This window comes from Calidris pugnax, unplaced genomic scaffold, assembly GCF_001431845.1.
Source record: "Calidris pugnax isolate Ruff unplaced genomic scaffold, ASM143184v1 scaffold795, whole genome shotgun sequence".
NCBI lineage: Eukaryota > Metazoa > Chordata > Aves > Charadriiformes > Scolopacidae > Calidris > Calidris pugnax.
In genome coordinates this window covers 13,129-35,193 of record NW_015091464.1, presented here as the reverse complement: position 1 = coordinate 35,193, position 22,065 = coordinate 13,129, and the positions used below count along the sequence as shown (strand labels likewise).

The following is a 22,065-nucleotide window of genomic DNA, read 5'->3' as shown; positions in this document are numbered from 1 at the left end:
CCTCTGGTCCGCGTGCCTGGCAGGAGGGACTCTGCAGGAACACCTTGGCTGTGCTGGTGACAAAACACCCTCAGGTCCTTACTGTCCTTTCTGGGTCACAGTATGAAGAGTTTAAAATGTGGATGGTCTGAGGGTGACACAGAGCTCCAGTGGGCACGTCAGAAGCTGATGGGAAATGATGACTTACAGACAGTTTTCTGCCCATGTCTAAATTTTCATGTCAGATTTTTTTTAAGAAGACTTTGCTATTAATTGCTGTTCTGTGTAGGCCGATAACTAGCCACTCGACCCACCCTCCCCTTGCTGTTACAGGAAATATGTATATACCCTGTATTGGGAGGTATTTCCTGGCTGTCTGAGAAGAATGAAAGCTGAGTGCATCTAAACTCAACTTTACACAAAGGTCTCGACCAAGAACTTTGTCAGGAAGTGTAGTGAAAGGACAAGGGGCAATGGTTTTAAATTGGAAGAGGGGAGATTTAGATTTGATACTAGAAAGAAATTCTTTCCTGTGAGGGTGGTGAGGCACTGGAACAGGTTGCCCAGGGAAGTCGTGGATGCCCCATCCCTGGAAGCATTCAAGGCCAGGCTGGATGGGGCTTGGAGCAACCTGGTCTGGTGGGAGGTGTCCCTGCCCAGGGCAGGGGGTTGGAACTCGATGATCTTTGAGGTCCCTTCCAACCCAAACCATTCTATGATTCTAAATGGGGCTGGGAGAAGAAAGCTTGGTCCTGAAAGCTATCTCAGTTGACTTCAGGGGCAGAGGGAAGATCTCCCTGTAGAGCTATGGCTTTACCTCAGTGTGCCTGTGTTACTGGTACGTGTTGGCTGGGTCTGCAAAATCCGAAGCAGTGAAATACTAATTATCAGTGAGGTGAGCAGTGTTCTCATTGAGCTCTGGATTTACCAGCCCACTGAGCTGAGCGGGAGATACAGCTGCCTCTTTCACAGTGTTTTAATCTGAGCCAAAGCCTGCTTTTTGCCTTTTGCAGAGGGAACCAAGGCCTGGGGTTTGTGAGCAAGTCAAATACACGTGTTTTCTGATCTCAGCACAGACATCAGCAAAGCAGAAACTGGAACCCATTTTTTAAAGGAGCACTTAGAAGTTACTTCTTGCTGCTAGGACTTGCATTATTATATTGATAAATATTTTCAAGCAGACACAGAATGAATGAATTGCACTGTGTCCTGAGGCAATTTTAAAATGTTACGCTTTTCACAGGGCACCTCTGTAGTTCAGGCTGAAGCACTAACGCTTTGTGATTTAAATTCTATTACACAGACTAACAATGATAAAACACTCAAGAATGGAGTCAATAAAACTTCTATGGGATGTTTCTGCTTGTTTAAAAGTAATTAGTCACACGAATGGCTATAGGTATTGGGTTTTTAGATGATGTCCTCTATAGATAAACTGATAATTCTCCCTGTTCTTTCACAGTTTTTTGTAGAATCATTGAGTAGTTTGGGTTGGAGAGGACCTTTAAAGGTCAAAAGCTCTAAGAAACAGTCTGAGTTCCAGTGGTAATGCTTTTCAAAACCACCTGAGGGATCTCAGTGTGTTGGTCCATATCCACAAAATACTAGGCACAGAATGCTTAAGTTGATCTTTTTTCAAGAAGTGTCTGTGGTTAGAACTGCATTGCTCAGGGAAAACCAGCTGCCTCTGACCCTTTTGAAATAAGAACCTTGAGTACGTTTGAAAATGTAGCTTTTTATCAGAATTTTGGAAAGTGTTCCGTTTGAAAAATGTCATGAGCATCTCAGTCAATTAATGTTCCAAACATATGTTTTAATTTGGTGCCAAAATAAGAGGCAGAGTTTCACTACCTCAGCTTACTGACTTCAGAATTCTATTGTCATGGTCAATCCTAGAGGAAAGTCCCAAGCTGGCCTTGTTTTCCAGAGGTAGTCACTGAAATTCACATTCCTAACCAGGACATTGTAGTGATGGTTCATTAAGGTGACTCGTGTGCTTTACCATGGGAATCTGGGAGTGCCTGTAGCAGAGTATATGTTTCCCAGTACTATGGTGGGGTTGCTATAAAAGGAAGAGCAGAGTCATCCTCTCTAAAAAGGGTGTAAAAAGGTTATTTATTCCTCAGCAGGGTGGGAAAATGTATTGCCAGAGCTCACACACTTTTCCTGAGCTGATGCCTTGCCCACCAGTAGCTATTTAGTGTGATAATGGCGTTTGATAGATTGGACACAAACACCATTGTCACACTCCACAGCTCTGGGAGCACTGGGTCATTGGTCCCTGGAAGAAGTAATACACACACATCACAGGCTTCAGTGCAGCGACTGCAGGGATCTGCAAAACACAGAGCAAAGACCACGTTTATGCACATTTATACATGGTACATCAGGATTCTCATTGGGGAAGTGGGAGACAGGATTCCCATCCTCTTTGAGGAGAACATTTTGTCAATTAGCTGTAGCAGTCTAAAAGCTCAGTAGCTTTAAGCAGGCCTTTAAGTAGCTTTAAGCTCCTGTCCAAAGGAGATGGATGAGCACCTGGAGAAAGTGTCAGTCCTCTCCTAAGAGACAGATCTTTGAATCACTCTGCAGGGACCTGTCCCTTTCTTTTGTCTGTGGAGACAGCTCAGAGTAAGCACCTGACTTTATGGAGCTGTGTGAGTCCTGAGGAGTCACGATGCTACAGGTGAGGTGGAGTTGTCTCTTAGTACCAAGGGATGAGGATGGAATGCCTTTGCTATAATGCTTTGTGCTGTCTGTCTCTCTTTTTTTGAGCTCGGTAAATAATCTGTAAGAGAATGCAGGGCGCTGCAGCACACCCTGTGCTTCCAGATAGCACCGAGGTAAAAAATAGGCCGTCACACCCAGGAGGTATTCTCTCTAGCTGGGATGCAGCTGGCAGTTGTAGACCCGAGGTCCACGAGGCTGTCTTTAACAACTGTGCCTATAGGTGATAATGAGAAGCACGTGCCAAAGGAACATAATACTGTACATTGCTTTCTAATTCATCACAATATTAGTTTTTTTCCCCCTTGCCTTTCCTCATAGACGTTTTACCCAGGTTTCTCCCTGCAGCAGAGGAGAAAGGTCAGGCCAGCTCCTACTCTAATTAAGCTCTCTGAGGATGAGTCTGAGAATTGATGGCAGATGCCGTGCAAAGACAGCAGGGCCCCGGCAGAAGTGCCTCGGGATTCACTGGGAAATGTATCTGACAGCAGAGAGCCAGGCAAGTGATGCAGCTCCAAACAGGCAGTTTCAGAGCTCCACAAATACATGGAAGCTTCTGGCAACTCAACAGCAATATTTCCCAGACAAAAGGTAATGAAAGAGAGAAAAATTCTAGTTTTTAGTATTGCAACGGAGAAAAAAAAACCCAGACAAGGTGAAAGTTACCGGGCAGTACAGGGAGAAAGTAAAGTATAAACATCAGAGAAAAAAACACACACTTTTTGCTTCTCTTCTGCTAGACATTTGTATAAAGAATATTATTGGAATGTTCTAGTTGAGAAGATCATTGTGAAGAACAAGAGGGTTCTTAAAGAAGTACCTTGATGGATCACACACCCTGACTTTTTGTATATCCAGACTTGGAAACATTCCTGTAGCCCTGGTGAAGTCTGACCCCACTTACTGGCAGCTTCCCTGCCACTCTGGTTTTTTAACATTAACATTCTTGGGTTTAACATTATTCTTAAAATTTTTAACATTATTCATTTTTTAAAGACTATATTTTTAGGGTGGCTTGCCCACTGACATGGATAAATCCTCACCTCTTTAAAAGTGCAGGCAGAGATCTATGTAGAAGACACTAAAACCTGTTAAATTACACAGACAGGCCCCAGGCATTTGTGGATATTTTGGTGTGCTGAAGTTCTTCATATTCAGAATTCACCTGCTCTATTTTATTTTCGTTAGTACGTTTTAGCATTTCCTTTCCCTCCCATGAATCAAGTGCAGGGAGGCACTTACCATTGGACACAACAGCCAGAGGATGCTCCAGTGTGTCGCTGGGACTTCTCAGAACGGAGCTTCTCTTGCATCACGTTTTGCTGAGTATCACTGCATTTGGATCTTTGGAGGTCTTGGTTTCCTGGTATGAGTCCCCAGCAGTGGCCAGCTCTTGGAAGCCTCTCTTTCCAGTGGACACCTTTCCCTCGCCATTTATGGGATCCTGAGGTTTTAAAGTAAACAATTCACTCTCTTTCTGATAAGTCATATTAAAATATTGATCTGGGGGAGGGAGATGGCCCTCACTGCACGGAGCCAGAGTCACCCTTAGTCAAACAGACTAAGAAACAGAAAAAATGCCCTGAAATCTCAATTTTCTCTGTCCCTTCAGAGAGAGCGTATGTGGGTAGGGGAAAGTGCAAAATACAGAGTTTTTTCATCTGCCTGTTTTGCTTAACCCTGAGACAAAGAGCATTTACTCTGTCTTCATATTAATTGCTTACTTTTTCCAGTGCAACTGATCTCATCAGTTCCTCAGATCACAGTGCTAATCTTCCTGTCCTTCGCTGGGTCTTACCAATCTTTTTTTTTTCATTTTTTAATTTTGATTTGCTGTCTTTTCTGCACAGGAATTTCCAGAACTCTCAAAGATCCTGTCACATTTTTAATAGGTTTTACCTTCCAGCACACCTATGAGATGGGGGGAAATGTCTGACTTAGTCGAGCCTTTCTGAACACTAATGGCAAAACCAGGAATTAGACCTGCATTTGGTTGGACTTGATGATCTCGAAGGTCCTTTCCAACCATGAAGATTCTGTGATTCTGTGATTTCAGAACCTCATCCAGATAACCAATAACTAGACCATTGCATAAACCCCCAGATTTAGGGCATGATAAATTCCACATTTTTTGTGAAGGCTAGTATGGGATTTGAACCTGAGATTTCTCTAAACATGAACTAAAAGCACACCTTCAGTATGATAACCTTCCTGATAGTTAACTAATTACTGTTTCATTGCTTACTTCCATTAGAACACAAATACTTCGTAACAGTCCTAAGTAAAAGTAATGTTCTGGGTTTTTTTTAAAGCAAAGTTTTCAATATAATGTCTCACAAAAGTGAGGAACCAGGTCACTTTACTGGTTTTGGCTGGATGTGTCCATCCGGCAGCAGAAAACCACTGCAAAATCAGATCTGGAAAGAAATTCTGTATCTTGCCTTCTCCTTCCTTTCCAACTGTAGCAGAACTAGACCTTGGTAGAACACAAATGCACCTTCTGTCCCTGCTCAGATACCGTCCCTCCCCACTGCCAGAGGGAGACGGAACGGGCCAGTAGGTGCGAGCTCTTCCTGTGTCAGAAGGGTCCTGCACATAACTGATTCAAATATATAATATAATATATGCATAATGTAATACTGTGTAATGGAAAAACCCCTCCACTACAAAGCCACCAGAGCACCCTCATCTTTACCCATATATGGAGTGCCTTTCCTCCTTTCATGTTGTCTTGTATTTGGACTGCAAATTTTATCATGGGAAGAACTAGCTCCTTCTGTTTCCTAAAATGCTAAATCTAGAGAAGATGTCCAACAATTTGCTTAATCATAAAAAGGGGGCAAAACCCCTCAATTTAAAAAAAAACCAAAATGCCACATGTTGTCCAAAGCCAGCAGAGAGTGATTAAAATGTGCTATTTTTACTTCTCACAGAGGAAACACCACTTACTTGGTGTTTCTGGGGTTGTGTTTCTGGAAGAAAAAAGGTGTTTTCCTCAAAATGGCACTCTGTGCTGCCACTACACAGGGAGCAGAGCTACTGTGGGAGCCTGAAACAGCATTGCAACATTCGTTACTCTTGCAGACTGGTTTGGGTCCCGTTCTTTGAAATTAAATGCCAGATTATTTGGAAATTCCTGAAAAAAAAAAAAAAGGAACTGGTTTGTTTAAATGTTAGTAAAGGTGACGCAGGGACAAATAATGCAATACAGATTGCACATTCAGCTGCGGGCCAGATTCTTCCCTGCAAATAAGTAGGTATGACCCCAGGCAAAATTATCCAACTTTGAACTTGGTGGTGCTCAGAGCAGAGAAATGAATCCTGTGATCTCCAATGGTCCCTTCCAACCCGAATCACTCTGTTTTGTGTTTCCACTGTGGTGGATAGAAACCTTTTTTGCAGCTGGTTAATTTGGATCATAAATACATCACGTATTCAACAAAGCTCACTTAGGAAGCCTGTTTGAAAGGACCCACAATTACTTTGTTTATTTAGAATAGATTTCAAAAGCCAGTTGCACCATTCAGTTCAAACTGAAGACTTTCAAATCAGGGTTCATTTACATGATGTGGAAGAGACTCGCATGAATCAGTTCTTATTCTTTTTTTATTTTTTTTTCTACACTGAAAATCACTGTAGTCTGACCTTTGTATGAAAAGAAAAATACCACAGAGAATATAATGAATATAATAGACAAAGGTGAGGCATATGTAGTGCTAGGACAGCTTAGATCACAGAGGGAAAATGTTGTGACCCTTGTAAGTCAATGGCTAGTGGTTAAAGATTACCTGTTCTGGTCATTCTGACTACTAGATAGAGAAAGATTAACTTTGAGCAGTATAAAGTAGAGCAAAGGTATTTAACCTGGAAACCATGATCTCTTCTGATTTCTGCTGGGGCTCAGTAAACGAAATTGATTTGAGTTTCCCAATCATCAAACTCGTTACATCAGTTCTAGATCATCCTGGCATTCGCATAACAATTCACCATCCCACACAAGGAATTCGGGTTGAGGATTATCTTCAGATTAAGGGTGTAAAGTCTGACTAGCAATGTACCGTCCGTGAAATTTCTGTTTCCCCAGCAAAATACTTGTGGATAGACTTTAAGCAACTTTGATGTAAGCAGATGGCTAACAGACAAAACTTCTGTTTATTTACCTGTCCCTAGGGGAAAACTCCCCGCCCCCCAAGAAAACTGCTCCCTCTGCAGACTCTGTTATCCGGCTCCTTAGCTCCAAGCCTTTTGCCCAGCTGGGCCATCCTGTCTCCATTAACTGAGAAATCAGCCGTCCATCGATGGTTGTCGAAGGCACAGAGCTCCCTTTTTCCTGGCAGCCACTGCTGCAGCCTGCGCTTTTCAGGCAAAACATTAATCCTATAAATCCCAAACCACAGCAAAATAAACTACTTAGTAATGGACATTTGCAAAGAACATAAGATTTTTGTAGCTTCCCTTCCTTCCTATGTTTACCAGGAGGTTGACAGGCTGCCCTTTCCACATCCAGCCAGCCACAAGTGACAAGGGGCAGTCATAAACCTGACCGGCCCCACATGATATACAGTATTTTCCTGAATTTGAGTCAGTATCAGCTCACTATGCTGCTGTGGAGTGATTTCTCTTTGTCTGGCAGCCATTAAATGCATGGAATTCAGCCCATGTGCCATAAATGGTTCTGTGACCAGAGAAGTGTGTGTCACAACCTCTCTGTGTCCCATGACTCCAGCCTCCCCACACCACACTGGGTTCTGACACACCACACACGTGGGATACACAACAGTTAATCTTAGAACAGTAAATAAAGGCTAGTCATTTCAAGACAATCATTTTGGAGTCCAAATTCCAGTGGGATTATTATCTTCAGGAACCGCCATAGTGAATCAAACCTTTGCTCGGCAGTGGCCTGTACCACCTACCTCAGGAAAGACAAACCCACTCAGCATTTGCTGCCTTCTCTGGTATACAGATCAATGTAATTAATATCTTTCAGGAGATTTTAGTGGCCTGAAAGCTATTAATCATGTCTAACCACCTCAAAAAAGACACGAAGCACCACATACTTGTGGGGCAGAGGCTCTGTGAAGGGCAGGGTCACCTCAGCCAAGACCCCCTGCCTTAGGGACAGGAGCGCTGCTGGGGCAAGGTGGGGCTGGGGCAGCAGAACCTTCTAGAAGGTGCAGGGCTGAGGAGATGGGCGCCATCTTGGTTCCCTTAGGCGCCATCTTGGTTCCCTTGGGCGCCATCTTACCTCAGGCAGTTTGGGCTCACTGGTGCCCGCTGGTGTGTGTGCTGGGAGGAGAGGCTGTGGTGAGGTGCTAGCTTGGCCCGGGCACTCAGAACAAAAATGTCTCTTTCTGGAAGGAATAGTCAGCCCGGTTGTGGGGATGAAACATTGCACAGGTGAATTCAACTCCAGCGCCCAGCTCTGAAGCGGTTAGTGAAAAGTCTGTGGTAAAAAACATTGGAAGTAGGGTGGAAAGGGTGCTCAGTACCTTCTGCTTGCTGTAACCAACTATAATTAATCATTATTTATTTAAACTCCTCAGTCATTGATGAAGTTTGTTTTAGAGTCACAGTTTGCTGTTCCCCTGCTGCCTCTTGCACTTCAGGTGAAACCTTTCAGCTTGCATAATTGAAAGGGTTCTTTATAGACTTTCACACACTTTTAATTGTTTTTGCTCTTTTGATAAAAATTGCAGAGTTAAAAATTTGTTTGGCCTCTTGAAAAATCACATAGACAATGTCTTTCTAACTCAATGTTGCAACTTTAACCTATTCTTCCGTGGCTCCGGCCAAATGGTGACTGGAAATAGAACTCCCTACACTGGCATCTATACTAAAAGCGCATGAAGTAAAAAACAAGAAGCAGCCAAGATAAGGCCACTTAAATACAGTTTGGTAGGATGGGGCAATTTTTTTTCTTTTCTAGATTCTTCTGACTTTTTCCTCCAATTAAACAGAAAAATAAGGTGGCTATAGTATCAATGTTTTGGAGATAAAGAGTACTGATAAAGTAAAATTAAAAAAATAGTCATCAAGTGTTTTATGTGACATTGCAGATACTTTCCTCACTAAATGTAAACTTTATACAGGTATCATTTTTAGTCTATCAGATATTTACTAACTCATTTACTAGCCTCTGCAGCATGAAATTGAATTTCACATGGCTATTCCAGTCATAGATGCTATAGCTCTGCTAAACTAAAGTATTTTTCACAAAAGTGTGATTTTAAGACCTCAGAGAAAATAAACCTGTTGTTTCTAGTCTGTCTCCATGGGCAATTGCTGCTCCTGACAACAGACAGTGTCTGCAGGAAGGGCATGGGCTCCTCAGGTGCAGCTGGTCTTTATTTGCTCAGACTGACACAGGTGCTGAGCATTAGGCATTCCCAGGTCTCATCGTGTGGTAAAAGATTTCTACAGTGAAAAGAAAAAGAGGACTAAAGCAGTGAAAAATGGCAGGAAGCTGGTCCTGTAAAAGAGCTCTCTCCCTCTTTTGCCAAGAAACATTAATTTGTTAATGCTATGGAAAGGATTTTATCTCAGTAAGCAGAAGCTGATTGCCCCTTGGAAACCCGAATGGCTCTGGCATGTGTGAAGTGGCCAGAGACAGCTAGGAGCAGTTAAGCGGCATGCAGAAACAACAGGTGAGTGAAATATGGATCGTGAGCTCAAAGTAAAATCAAGCAGTGGCAATTTCTGGCCTGATACTGAGAATTGCAATGTTAGTTAACAAAAGTATTGAAAGAGGAATTATTAATCTGCTTTAGAGGCTGCAGAAACAGGGTTTGGGTGTTACACGGGTGTTTAGACAAATAGGTAATTAGGAAGCCATCATTAAGAACAGGTGTGAGGGTGGCTCAGGGGCCTTCCCTAGGGAATTTTGAATCTGTAAATTACTTGGTACTTGGTGTGGCTGGGTGTTCAGAGCAGTCTCTCCTAAACCAGAGAAGCTTGCCTATGGCATGGAGTGTTCAATGTACTGATAGTACTGGCTCTGGAGTTCTTGAGGCTGCTCTTCTGGACTGACTGGGCTGGAGTGAGGGAGCTTACAGCTGACAGGTAAGTAACTTCTAATCTTTGATTGTAATGGGGTTCTGGTACCAAGGTTCTGGTGCTTGCTAATTAAAACAGAAGGTGTGGTTCCCTTGGTGTATGTTAGATTTGATGCCTGTTAGGGAATGAGAAATGAGGAAACTTGTGCCCCCCTGCCTCCCCGTCTTCGTGCTGTCCCTGTGTAGTTAATGGAATTGGAGGTGGCCTGGCATCTTGGTCTCTGGCAGCGTGATGGTGCCCAGGTCCCTGCCGCCTCTGTGGGGTTTGTGTCCTGGATGGAAGTTACCTGGGTGATGTTTTGCTGACGTGCAGCCCCAAAGATAGCGTGATGGACTAGGCTAAGGCATTCATGGCCCAGCAATTTAGAAGGTCTAGGCCTTACTAAATAGCTGTTTGGTGCTTACGCTGGCATCTGCAGCATGTGCATTGGTAGAACTTAAGTGCATGTGAAACAGGAGTGTTGACACTGGAGTCCCAGTAGCTGAGACAAGAGGTCATCTTCTCCCTTGCTGGACTCAATGATCTTAAAGGTCTCTTCTAAACTAAATGATTCTGTGATTGATTGTGAGTCCTCCCTGACTGGAGACCTTCCATGTAAAGGTTGGAGGGTAGCTACAGAATGCCAGGTCTCGTGCAGGTATCAAAGGGATGGTTAGTCAAAATGTGGTCTGGTATGTTGTGAAGCCCAGGAAGAGGCTCGATTTAGCTGAGTTTTGCTGAGGAGTTATTCAGCCCATGCAGTGTTTTGAAGAGCAGTATTTAGGGGTGCGTCACCTCACGGAGGCAGAGCAGAGCCATAACAAATGGCAGGGCCCACTTGAAGTCCTGAGCTATGGCATGGTACGTTGTGGATCCCGAGACTTGTCTGCCAGGGCAGTGTTAAAGGTGCCATGTTTAACCTCCTGGGCTTGTTACCCTCTCCAGTGGGCAATGGATGGTAGCATGTGCAAATACTCTTTTAGTGTAATGCCCTACAACTCTGGAATCTTCTAAGTTTTTTTTCTCAGTGAGTGTTCTCAACAAAGCTTCAGGGCACACTTTTGCTCGTGTTTGAGAATAAAGAACATTCTTTCTTCTACCTCACCGTGAAATATCTGCTATGAGAACAAAAACATTCAATAATACAACTGTTCCTTGTGTATATTCCTATAACACACCATTGATATATGTGACTCTGGGCAAATGTGGGCTTGGTTTCAAAAGAAGAAGCTTGAGCTCAGAGTAAAAAGGCAGTTTCTCGTTGTTTTGTTGGGTGGGGAGGGGAGATGAGTGAGTGAATGCGTGAGCTCTTGAAAAACACCTAGCTTTTTTTTTTTAAGCTATTAGGAACTGGATGCAAATAATAGGAGTTAGCTGCCTATATAATCACGTATCCATGCAGATCGCCTGGTTTTCAAATCTGTTGCCATGACCTCACTAGTTTTCCAGGTTACACAATGTTGTGCTCAGTATACAGTTAAAAGAAAAATGAACTTGAGACGTCCTTTTTTCTGTGCATTACTTCTTAATATCTCATTGTATTGGTATTGCTGTTTGAAAGAGGAACTAGTTCTCTGGTCAAATTAATTTATTTTTTTTTTAATGGAGAAATGAAGACCCACTTGTGAAAGAGGTGGGGCTTGTTTTTAAGGGAAAAAAAACGAAGTTGGGGAGGAGGGAGGAAAGTTCTGTTTGGTTTGCAACAAATGCCTACTTTAAGTATCTATGTCTTGAAAACCTTTTTATTTGGGGATTCTGTAAAGATGTTTCAGTAGTTGGTATTTTTTTGAACCGAGGTATCTGCTGGATTAGCCTATAATAGTCCCTATAGGGATTATATTTCATAGCCACCATATAGCCCCCATAATGCCATATGAGACCCCTCTTTTGCTGAATCTTTGATATCATCTTACTGTTGTTGCTTAGAACACAAAGCTACGATTTTCTCTACATCACGTGAACTTTTTAAAATGTACGTTTGGTCTCAGAGGAGTCTTCTTCAGCTGAAGATGCCTGGTTTTTCTGGGTTGGGTTTTTTTATTTTTACTTTAAAAGCTAAAACTTTCTGCTGGCATTGAAATAAAACAACAATTTCCAACCGCTTCTTATTTTTCTTTTGTATTGGAAATCAATTCAACACATGCAATTCTTGTTTTAGTAATCTCAGAGAATTAATTTTTATTTTTATTAAATAGAAGATAGGCTTGAGTTCATATAAAGATCAAGTAAAAGCTAGTTATTTTCACGTCTAAGTGAAGAGTCTTTAACTATGCAATTTGCAGGCACTTCAACATTATTTACTTTCAAGGGATTTCAGGGATTCAAAGATTATTCTTTCTGTTTATGAATTTAAAAAAAGATAAAATTTTATGCTTGTAGAATAAATTCTGTATGAAATGAAATTTAGAACTCACCTGCTGTTCCTAGAATACTCCTGCAAACTTGTCTATCTTCTGAGGAAGTTTATTATGACTGGAAAAACAAAACATCGCATATACAAATCTTAATCTTTATCCCCAGTGGAAAGTGGGTTATTTCCTGCAGGTATTAGCTGCTGTTTTTCCAACTTACACGAGAGCATTATCCCACTGTCTGTGTGTGCAGCTGCCGTTAGCTCTGTGTGGCAGGAATGGCACCGTACAAAGGTGGCACTTGTCCCTGCTGTGCCAGAGCCTGGGCTGCGTGTGCTGCTTGGGGTCAGGACAGACCCTTTCCCTGTGCTCTGGCTCTGTTAAAGATTACTCACTCCAAGACGTATCGGGCGCAGGCCTTCTCTTAGGTTTGATTCTTACTGCGGGTGTTACTTCTCTGGGACTCGGCAGCCTGGGCTGGTGTTTACCCTTGTGATAGGGCTTTGTTTTCAGGGTGGCATTTGGCAGGGTCTGTTCTCTAGAAAAACGGGTGGCGGTTTGAGCACCCGTCAGAGGGTTTGGTCACTGGGAGCCTGTTCTCGTGTCACAGCTCTTTGAGACTGTTGGGTTTTAGGGGCGCAGTGCTGCTCTTTGCTGCCCTGGGGTAGGAGAGGTTGTAACTGCCATACTGGGGCTCTCAGCGGAGTGACAGTGTGCTAACTGAGGTGTGCTCCGTGTGGTCCCGGATGTGGAGAGGAACCTACAGTTTAGTGTTGGGAAATATGCCTTCTGGTCAGGAAAATGCACATGTGTTTCCAGTGTGACTGGTGAATTACGGTACAATATTCTCATGGATAGCTGCTTGGAGCTATTTCACATACATGAACTTGAGAATGTTAAATATTAATCATTCTTATCAGGCCTCTGTAAGCAGTAAGCCAGTGCTGTGTTTTAACCAGGTAAATGAACAAACGCTCTGCGGTGATTCATGAAACTAAGTGGTTTGTGAAGCAAGATTCAGTTTGTTTCACAATTCTTAAATGCTAGTGGAACATGAAGTTCCATCTTAATTTAGGAATGAGGAGTAGCTCAACCAGGCACAAGTACCGTACTGCTGTGGCAAGCAAGTTGGGGAAATTCCTTAAGTTTGTTTAAAATGACTACTTGTCATAAGAAATTAATGAGCTGACTAGGAAAGGTGCCTCTCTAGACTTGTTTGTGAGGAGAGAAGGACTTGTGGGAGGGGTGACGGCAGGTGGATCTATTGACCACAGTGATCATGAAATGGTAGTTTGAAATTTTTGATGAAATGAGAAAAAAGATCAGCAGGATTCCTACCCTGGACTTCAAGAGAGCAAACTGTAAGCCACCCAGGGACCTAGTTAGCAATGTCCCCTCAGAAACTGCTTTTGAGGGCTTAGGGATCCATAAGTGTTGGTCATTTTTTAAGAACCCCTTGTTTACTTTATTTATTTAAAGAATCTGGCACAGGCGCAGGCAATCCGTTGTCAGTCAGTCTCAGGTGAGCTGCAGTCAAAGCAGCCTAACTCAAATCAAGTGGTGCTTTCTGCAGCGTGTAACAGGTGCAGAGACCTATCTTTGGGAAGTCTGTGAGAAGTAATGGGCAGTGGCTAAAAGGCCTGGGTGACCAGGAATTGTGCTTTGTTCCACAAAATGGTCAGTTTTGGGGGCAGATAGCACTGGCCAATGTGTTCTCTATTATCCAACAAGACCAAAATATCTGAAGAGTGTGCAGTGAAAATGATGGTTTCTTTCATACAGTGTTTACAGTTTCAGTTAAAGGTGAATGAGAACTTGATGAAGAAGCCCAGGGAAACAGTGAGATTTGGTTTCTTCCAAACACACCAGCAGCCTGTCTGCCATGGTGGGCTGTGGGGTTTGGTTTGTGGGTTTGTTCTCTTCTGGGTGCATCACTGGTTATTTTTGTGGCTTCATGAAGAAGAAGGCAGCGCAGAGAATTTTGAAGGCTGCTAATACATCTGTACTCTCAAAACCCAAGTCTCTGTTCTGTCAGGTGTGAAAGAATGAAAGCACTTCATTAAACTCTGAACTGAGAGGCCATGGGTCCCTTTCCCAAAGGCAGGCAGAGCTGACAGGGAGTGTGGAATGAGTGTGTGGCTGGTGTGAGGCTCGGCACAGGGATTTGAGGAGGGGAAGGGTTTATCCTTTGCTTGGGTGGTATGACAGCTTAGATCTAAAGACTTTGATCTTCTTAGCTATAGCTCCTGAATGAATGTATGTACATAAAAATGCAGTTACAATTTAAATATAAACTTTTTCAGGTGTCATGTCTGACAGATAAAGTGTAGAAGTTAGCAGGAGAAAAAAGAAGTATGGTACTGGGAAAGATCTGGAAGGCTTTTGTATGGAAAAAATAATGCATCTCAAGTCTGAAGGATGCCAGTGGAGGATTCAGAGAAGAGAAATCTGCTTGATATGGGCCTGTTTGTATTTGCAAGAAATCTAACAAATTCCTAAAGAACTGAGGCTGGGGGTGTGTGTGAAAGGGGAAGCCTTCACATAACCTAATGTCAAGCTGTAGGAGAGAAAACTGGAGGCAGCAGTTGTCAGTTTTGTCTCCAGGAGTTTATTAAGGATCTAAGGCCTTTTAATGTATTTTAGAATGTAACTCGCACTTCACAATGTGAAAGGTTTTGCTTGATCCCTGGCTTGAGTTTTTTGGGTGTTGTTACCCTCCTGCCCTCCTTTTTGTTCTGCCAATGGAAACTGATAGCCAGGAACAAACAAGGTGCTCGGCAGATGAACTGACTGTTTGGTCCTTGGACTCCTGTCCTTCAGGGTATGGACAGATGTGCTCAAACAAAGCTATTTAAACAGATGCCAGTGGCACAGATAAAAGGTGTATACACATATGTATTCATACCATACATTGGCCTTAGAGGCAAAAACCAAAAAAGGCATATTTTTTTTTTTTTAACAGCCCAAGAGGAAAACCTGGTAACAGTTCTTTCTGCATGTTAACGTAAAGTTGCTGTGACAGCCTCTGTTAAATGCCACTCATGCTGGTATTCTGTGGTGTTAGATATTCTTAAGTTTTAAAATGTTTTGGATGTTCTTAGGTGACACTTGTTTGTGTGTGCAGGAGGCGTAGAAAGCCCTCTGAATCCCCTGAAGATTGTGGTTGTTTCCCCAGCACCTCAATGTGGGCTGTGACTTAGAGTAGCAGCCTGACTAGCTCTTCCTTCGTTTCCCACACCCCAGTTGCTCTCTTATGTTGCCTGGTTTCTTTCTGGGCAAAAGATGCAAGGAGTCCATACCAGAAATTTTTCCATAGGAGTTGTGGTAGATCAAACTGTCACTTCCTGAACTGTGGTGAATGTCAGTGCCCTTTGAATTCCTTTTGTCCATTCTTTTTTTTTTTTTTTTTTTCTTCTGTGAGTTTAGATATTAGTGATAGGCTTGGTTTTGATAGTTACTTGTCCCGTGAACGAAGGAGCAAGCGTAAGGGATGCGATGTGTTCGGACTTTGAGAACAAGAGCTAAAATAAGTTCAGGAGTGGATGTAGGGTGGTTTCTTCGTCCCTTTCCTGTCTTGCAGAGCCAAGTGAAAGCTGTGTAATGTTATGTAAAGAAAATGGATCTTAGCGTGCAAGTCGGAAGGAGTGTTCTAGTCTGTGTTGCTCAGAGCCAAGCATGACTCTGTCCTTGCTCCTCTGTGCAACTACTGGTGGTGAAAATCTATGCTTTTATCACTAGAAAGAAAAAAAAAAAAACCCTAAAAACTAACCTACTTGAACTGATGCTGTTAGATGATTGTGTTTGCCATGCAACAAATAGTAACTTTGCAGTAAGAATAAGCAGAAATGGAAATGACGAAGGTATACTTCACAAATCTATAACTGTTTATGGTAAAATTAACAATATATATTGGGTATGTGTCACCAAAGCACAGTTCAGGGATTTGCTGTGCTCTGTAAAGGCATCAGAGGCCAGAGGCTTGGGAACTGGATCTGATCTGAGTTTTCTGGCTCCTGCATTCAAGATATGAGAGGCTGGACGCTGAAGCACTGGTACAAACTCTAAGGAGGAGGGGTCTCCTTGGGAAGCAGGGGGATTTTTTCATTTGTTTTTCATCTAAGTTAGATAGAAAGCAAAATGTTGGTATCAGGGATCCACACTGGGGGAGGTTCAAATTCTGGTCTAAACTTCTAGTTTAGGAGAATCAGTGCTGACTCTCTGTAGTGTTTGTCTCTGCATTTAAGTACTGATTAATTTCTTTATGTCCTGAAAGCCACTGAAGGAAATGCAATGCTGGTGACAGTTCACCATAAAAGCTTTTCTTGGCAAACAGTACATCAGCTTCTCCAATATCCTGAGCATTCAGAGTCCAAAAACATCTAAAGGTAGTTGCGTTTTTTTATCTTAGTAGAGTTCTTAGAAGTTGTTCTCTGTGCCGGACGCTGCTGAAGTGTAGCTGTTCACAGCAAATAAGCACAGAGCTTTGCACCTGCACTTAAACTGTTCAGTTCCTGTTCTTCTGGTACAGTGCCCCTGCCCTCAGCGAGCCAAGGGGAGCCAGTGTCACCTCTAGGCTTCTGAGGAACGCTGTGATTTGTCTTGGGTGGCTTCCTTATGGTGAAACACTACCTGCCTCCCTAGCCTGGGGCTTCATTCCCCTGAATGCTGGGTGATCTGCAGACTCTAGTATTAGGGTCGGTACTGTAGTTAGAAATAAAAGGCAGAAAGAAGAGACAGGGAGCTGTTTTCTACCTCACTATCAAATAACAAAATCCTTTATAAAAGAAGGGAAAAAAGAATTCATAATTTGGATTGCATGCTCCTGTTCTTAATTTTTTTCTTCTTTTTTTTTAAACCTAGGGGCACAGTTGGGAAATACTGAGTCCAAGATGTGCATGTTGTAACAAGCCATTGAGATAACAACATGTAATCACAATTTTTATTTACATTATTATTAAATAATCAGAGACAGTGAACCATCTGCATGCTTCATTAGGAAATAGAACTGCTTAAGACCTCTCAATTTCCTTAAAAGCTGTTTTTAAAAAAACTAAAGCACCAGAGCAAAGAAAATTATTGGGATTGGAAGGGAAAATGTTGTGACTTGTGGGAACAGGTAGCCTTCAATTCTCTAATTTCTAGATGGACTGCAGAGGAAGCGAATTCCTAGACTTGCACAAAATATTAACCTCTAGCTGCTTCAAAGTTTTTTTTTTTTTTTTGGTATTTGTTTTGTGTAAAGAAACCCTTAACATTGAAGATATGTGTTCTGCACCAGGATACCGAAATATTTAGAGGTGCAGCAGAGAAGTGTCTGCTGCATGCGACTAGTATTTGCCAAGTATTGATCTGGCATCCATCTCTGTTATTCTTTAACTTTAGTCCAAGGTTCAAAGCTTACGTTTTGTTTAAAAACTGATTTCACAGGGAGGTCGTGTCCTCTAGCTAATCCAGTAGCGATAGAGGTCTGCAGGATGAAAACAGAGTTTACCACCACTTGGAGGGAAACTCTGAAGCCCATACAGAAAACCTCTATGTGTATGTATCCCCAACGACAGCCCTGCGCAGTCAGCCTGAAAAAGTGGCAAAGTGGAGCAAGTAATTGGTCCAAATGAGCAGAACAAGCAAAAGCTCCAGGTTTGTCCCACCTGTTTCTGCACAGAGGTAGTGAAAATGAAGTTGTGTTTATAACTTGTGCAATTGCACCACTGCTAGCTTAGGCCAGCAAGGCTGGGTAGCAATAAACTGGAAACCAGAGGAGCCGTGTTGTGTTTGTATCTTTGCACGTGTTACTGTGACTTTGGTACCTGAGTTATTTGCTCTAGTTTGAGGCAGTGGATGTTGCTCGCTTTGCTGTGTGCACATTTGTGCAGTACAGCGAAATTTCTTGTTAGCTGAGAGCCCATGCATTCAGCTCTCCACAAGATCAAGCTCACCATATTTGAGTCACAGGCTCGCAGCATGGTTTGGGTGGGAAGGGACCTTAAAGATCATCCAGTGCCACCCCCTGCCCTGGGCAGGGACACCTCCCACCAGAGCAGGTTGCTCCAAGCCCAACCTGGCCTTGAACCCCTCCAGGGATGGGGCAGACACAGCTTCTCTGGGCAACCTGGGCCAGGCTCTCACCACCCTCATTGTACAAAATATCTTCCTTATATCTCATCTAAAGCTTCCCTCTTTCAGTGTAAAACCGTTCCCCCCCATCCTATCATTACAATGGCAATTAACTGAACAGCCACAGCATCATCCGATAATTTCTTCAGCTTCCTGAATGTTCAGAGTCTGGAGCTCACCCACTGTCTGTCCCTGTTCAAGTGTTGGAATGGTCAGATCTCAGTGGGAGCCGGGTACCTGCATCCCCAGTGGAGCTGGACTTGGCCACTGGGGAATCCAGCTGCTAGTAAGGTGGTTATTGCTTTTTCTCTTTGCTTTAATCATGTAACTTACTGGAAACGGAAGATGTTTCAATCAGCTTCTAGGTTATTAGCATTGTGGCAAATTATTAGAACACTTAAAAACTTGAAAATATTTGAATTTGAAAAAATGAGCTACTGGCATAAAATTTTACGCTGGTTACATTCTTAAACACTAGTGAGAGAATTACCAGAGAGAGGAAAATACACTGAAATGTAAAGGCAAAAACTTGTATTGAAAAGGCTGAGATTTGTCTATGTGTAATGAATATATCTTAAGTTTATATTGTATTGCGCTTTAAACTTAAGAGTCTAATTGTCAAACTAATGAACACCCACAGCAAACAGCAGAAAATAAGTTGGGTGAAAATAGCAGATGCATTTGAGCAAGAAGAAATTGAATTTGAACAAGGCTCCCAATCAAAAGCTGGGGAAAATACTCCCCAGTAATCATGGAGAGATTATTTATCTTTGTGATCCTTGTATCGGAGATGTTTGGAACAGGCTGTTTCCTGTTGGGTTGCCATGGCAAACCCCGGCTGCCTTTCTCACAGCCTTATTATGTAGGGACGTAAATGGGAGTGGGTTTTGTGTAGAGTCACCCTTGGAATGAGAGAGAAGATGGAGTTCAGCCTGTCATTCAGTGGGGTTTGAAACACTGAAGACTGCTGAAGCAGAGGAGAGGTTGGCTTTGAGAAGAGGGTGTGCATCAGCTTTTTAAAGGCATTTCAGCCCTTTGTGATTGCCAGTAGGTTTTCCATGCCCAAATGCTCATTAAATATAATCATAACCAAGTCTTCAACAATAACTGTCATTGTCACACGTACAATTGCTCTACTACCTAATTAATGTTCTAATACACATAATGAATTTCTGGGTGTCAGCATATGCCAATTGCAAGGTGTCTCTGCCCTGCCATTCTGTGGAATGGGTGCAGTGTCGCCGAGCCCAAGGTACAGGGGTCCTGTGACAGGGGGTGCCCGATGCTGTCTCTGGCACTCCTGTGCCCTTTTGCTGTAGCTGTGCCCCGGGAGTCGTTTTGCACCAGAATTGTGGGGGCAGTTGTAAATGTTACCAGAAGCTCTTTGGCAGCCTGTGGAGTCGACGCACTTGCTGTTCAGTTTGTCACCAATGACAGAAATATGACTGTACGTCTTGTCAGTTCTGTCTCCCCTTGGCGGGGTCCCAACCCACTGTGGGGACTGGTTTTCACTATTTAAAAATATATGTATAAATTATATGGTTATTTATGTACAAAGAAAAAGAAGCCATCACCTCTGTAGGAGGTCCTTGAGCTACATACCACTCATGTTTGAAAGATACTTGTCCAGCTGCACCTATAGCTTGATGGCTCTTCTTATTAATGACAGGAAGCTTTAAAAAGAAAGGGAATTAGTTTGGATAATGTAGGGTGTCTTTCCTGTGTCAGGAGTAAGACGGGACAGGGTAGGGAGCACCCAGGTGTCAGGGCTGGGAAGAGAAGTGTGTTCACTGCTGGTACCATTACTGCAGCGTCCCCTGTGGGCGGCTGTTATGGAGGGATTGATTTGGGATTTGAATATACTCGCATGGCTTCTCTTTCTGTTTGTTTGCTTTTTCTCAAGGGCACCAAAACTTTACTAGCCATATACAAACAGCATATAGGAAGGCTTTGCACGGATATTCTTTAATACCTCAGAAAACTACCTCCCACAATTTATTGTTCATTTCCAATGAGAAACAGCACTGGAATCACATAGGGTGTTTTTGAGGGGTGGGGTTGTTTTTCTATAGTTTTGAAACCTAGGTGATGGAAGTATGGCAAAACAGTAATACACATGTAGGTATCACTGGAGGAGACATGTATGTTGAGGTGTGGGGTTTTTTTTTTATATTTAAAACTTTCATTGTGAAGAGTGCCATCTAATAGTATGTTTCAGCATTTCCCAGAGTTTGTCACTTTTCCCTAGAGAGCTGTTTGCTTGTGTGAAGGAGCAAGGAGAACACCACCAGTAGAGCTGTGTTAGCTCCCTGCAGGTGAGGCTGCAGTGTCGGCACAGAATCCCTTGGGAGCTGCTTCCTTGAAGCCTGGTTGCTTGAAGGAGGGGGAGGAGACAGGCAGCCCCTTCAGAAACCAGTGCCCCAGGGAGCAAAATGCACAGGGTTTATACAAAGTAAATCAGTTGCTGCTCTGTGGTGTTGGTACCGCTGAACAATAAAGAGGCTGCCGCATTAATTAACCAAGCGGACTAAGTGGTACTGCAACTGCAAGTGGTGGTGATGTGCCACAGCATCACACGTGCACAAAAAGAGCTTGGTTGCAAAGCTGAATAGGCAGAGTCATCTTGGGGTGTGGTGTCTCCAGAAAGCCCTACGGCAGTACCAGTGTGCTCCTCGGAATTTGGTCTGTAACAGACGTTCCTGTCTGTTGGGAAGGGGAATGGGGCTCTGATGGTCGCAGCTGTTCCTGGGTTGTAGGAAGAGGTGTCTCTTTTGGCCAGTCACCTTGGCCAACCTTCTTACTCTTCCAGTTCCTGCGCTACTGGGCTCTTCCTGCAGTAGATGGGGGTTGGGCTTTTTTTTTTTTTCCCCATTTTTCTATTTCTTCAGCAAATTGCAGCTGAAGGTACCAGTAAGACTCTGCTACAGGACCCTGGATGTGTATCAGTGCAAGGCAGTTGAGTGTCCCGTGAAGACTGTGCTTCACCTGGAGCTCAAGCGAGGAAGCAGCTTGTTGTGTGCACACTGGTTGTGTACTGCAGACTAACAGACAGCCCCTCTGCAGCTCCCCTCAGCCCTGGCGATAGGAATACAGGGCTTTCCTCCCCAGCGACAGCCAGCTGTTACCTCAAAGCATACTTTGCAGTGGTTTTCTTTCTTTGGTTAGATTTGGGGGTTTTATGTGGCTTTGGTTTTGTTGCTGTTGGCTTTTGTTTTGTGTGTGGTTGGTTTTTTGTTTTACGGTGTTGTTTGGGTTTTTTTTTTTTTTAAAGTTAGGCATTCACAGGGATTAACAGAAAAGGTACCATCATAAGAGGTTGCTATTAATACTACAGTGTTGGAATTCTAACACTGAAAATCAAAACCAATTTCCCGTCGTGTAGACCTGCACTGTTAAACTGAACTGTGAGTTTGTTGCAAGCAGGGTATGTTGTCTGTAGTGCACACGTTATTGTGGGCTGCAGAAAACTGCTGTAAACAAGGAGAATATTCAGTGAAATGACAGAAAACTCACACTTATTTCAGGTATGGCTTAAACAGGAGGTTTGTAAGTGCGCTGCTTTGGAGGGTGACTGCACAATTAGGTAATTCAGGAACAGAACTTCATGGAAGCCTGATATTACAGGGTTTGTGTTATAAGTGATGATGGAACAGAGGAGATACCGATAAAGTTGGAGAGGTACAACTTTTGTATTTTATCTAAGGACACTTCTTTAGAGAACACGGCATACTCGCCCCTTATATTAATTGTTCAAATCCCTACAAAGTTTCCTTGACTGAGCTTTCTGAGGGTGGCCCCAGTGACCAGCAGCCACTGTAAGCTTTGCTCAGGGACACGTTCTGATTCAGCTGGAAACATC

At 43.1% G+C, this 22,065-nt stretch overlaps 2 long non-coding RNA genes across 2 annotated transcripts; both read right to left on the bottom strand.

Annotated features, from left to right (window-relative positions):
* Positions 1 to 1,771: 1,771 nt before the first annotated feature.
* On the bottom strand, positions 1,772 to 4,156 carry LOC106899752. Its single transcript, XR_001414074.1, has 2 exons — positions 3,949 to 4,156; positions 1,772 to 2,314 (listed from the first exon to the last, which is right to left on the bottom strand). It is a non-coding gene; the product is annotated as an uncharacterized LOC106899752 (long non-coding RNA).
* Positions 4,157 to 7,734: 3,578 nt separating this feature from the next.
* On the bottom strand, positions 7,735 to 12,418 carry LOC106899753. Its single transcript, XR_001414075.1, has 3 exons — positions 12,313 to 12,418; positions 12,156 to 12,213; positions 7,735 to 8,152 (listed from the first exon to the last, which is right to left on the bottom strand). It is a non-coding gene; the product is annotated as an uncharacterized LOC106899753 (long non-coding RNA).
* Positions 12,419 to 22,065: the final 9,647 nt, after the last annotated feature.